The sequence below is a fragment of the Asparagus officinalis genome, chromosome 9 (assembly GCF_001876935.1).
Source record: "Asparagus officinalis chromosome 9, Aspof.V1, whole genome shotgun sequence".
Classification (NCBI taxonomy): domain Eukaryota; kingdom Viridiplantae; phylum Streptophyta; class Magnoliopsida; order Asparagales; family Asparagaceae; genus Asparagus; species Asparagus officinalis.
In genome coordinates, this window is record NC_033802.1 from 47,502,113 (window position 1) to 47,504,397 (window position 2,285).

The following is a 2,285-nucleotide window of genomic DNA, read 5'->3' on the forward strand; positions in this document are numbered from 1 at the left end:
GAATAGACGTTACCTCCGTCACTAACAGGATCCTCACCAGCCAAGTCCATCTCTGATGCTCGTGAAATTACCGGCGGCTTGTGGGCTAATCTTTTCCGCCTATCAGCACGGACAGCAATCGAAGGTCCGGCCCGGGTAAAAGGACGGAATTCGTCGTCACTGTTGATCGCTGTCCCTGAAACAACGAATAGTGGTCAGAAATAGTAATTTGAAAATGCAAGAAAAAAGAAAGATAGGTGACTAACCTTGCTCCAAATCTGCCTCGTAGTCTTCAGGGTCTCCGCCTGAGGCCTCTCCAGCAGAACTAAAGGCCCTGTGACCTTCTGCATCAAGTCGGCGGGTCTTGCCCTGAGCCCTCTGTGATCGAGCACCGTCCTGGATAACACGAGAATCAAGCTGGGAGGTTTCTTCGGCCACCAACTCTTCGATAGGCTTCACACGGACAGTCTTATTAGCTGCTAGCAACCACTTGCAGCTCAGGAAAGTGAGGTTCAACTGTCGCTCAGTACCTGGGAGACTGAACCTAACTCCAGTGCAACCAGTCACGGTCCACAACCATGCACGAAGACCGTCCACCAGACCTCCATGAGCCCGAAGCTGCTGGCGCGGGTTCCCTACATAAAGCTGGTCATAACCGAACTGGCGGGCGAATCGGCAAGGTAGATACGGCTCTATGAAGCACTGATTCCCCACCCGGAAAGTCAGGTAAAGGTAGATCCGGCTCTATGAAGCACTGGTTCCCCACCCGGAAAGTCAGGTAACCCGGCCTAATGTTCACTAGCCAATTAAAGCAGCCCATATCCAGATAAGTCCTATACTCCCTCGGCTTCTCCTCATCAATCAAACACTCGCCGTACCGGCTGGAGAACTGTGGAAAGCAAGTGGAGAATGCCCAGCACTTGTGGACTTGTAGCTGACGCCTGATATCGGGGAATCCTCGGCCCTCCCACTCACCATTCTCAAGCAACTGTAGAAAGGGGACAGACTGGTCTATGGCATTCGGTATTGACATCACATCGGAACGATGAAGAACAAACCAAGCCATCAAATAAATATATGGGAGCTCTACCTTAATGGTAGGAATCTGAGTCGGTTTATCATCATCTCTCCGTGTAAAAGCACCAGAAATCTGCCGAAGCCCTCGATGAATGTTAGCAACCATCACCGGAAGAAGCGAAAGTTCCTTCTTGTAGGCAAGCTGAACTGCAGGATAGAGCACTTCCAGTGGCAGAGCGTCACCAGACTGATACGGGACCACACATTTCTTCAACCAGATGGCGAGATAACCGGCAAGGAGAGTCATCGGACGAATCGGTGCGGTCGCATGATATAAGAACGATCTGAATTTAGTCCCTGCAGGAAAGCCGCTCTCGGAACTGCTAATGGTATAGGATTGGGCGTTAGTCTTATTCAGCAGCTCATTAACCTCTGAAGGAGTCAGCGGTGCCAGTTCACAAATAGATTGGCCAGAATGGCTCTCCAGATTCCTGAACAAGTATGATGCGAACTGCTTCAGGCTCACATTTGCTTTGGTCCTCTTCGCTAGGGGCTTAGACTGCGCCAAAGCAATGTGATAATGACAAGTGAGGTCCCATAAGGTCTCGTAGCGGTCGGGCATGCGATCCTTCAGCTGACTCAACTCATGGTTGGAGGGAAAGTACTCCTGGTATAACATCTGTCCCATGGGCAAACCAGAAATCTTGTGCATCTCATGTAGAGCCAAGCCCAACTCTCCGTGCCTGGTCAGAAAAGTGTTGGAATCTGGATTGTAAAGCTCGCATAGGGCAAAGAAATGCTTCGCGCTTGTAGGCAAGCCATGCATAGTGGCCCGAATGGCTGCATAAAGACCGCAAGCATGTAACTCCTCGCTCCATCGGCTCAAGACATACTTCGTCATACGAGCCCACCAAAACCTGTCCAAAGAATGGACCCAACCATAGAATCTGTGGCGCGGTGCAGGCATCTCCCGTCCTAAGATAGCGAGGCGATTCCTCAAAGTAGAAGCAGTGGTGAGGAACTCATTGCGAGGCGGAGTATCTAGCCCCAGTACTCCAGGATGTAGTCCAACAATGTGATCTCGACTCGAACCAGGAACTGCCTGATGAGTAATATAGCCGCAGTGAACGCTCTCATGTTCCTTTGTCAAACTCCACGACATCTCCCGCTTCACAGCTTGGCGCCTGAGCTCAGTCAAAGAACGGTGTCGAGGAATCTTCGGCAAATACATATAACGACTGCCAGTCTGGTAAAGCCACTGCTCAGCCTCAATAAATACTGCATCGGGA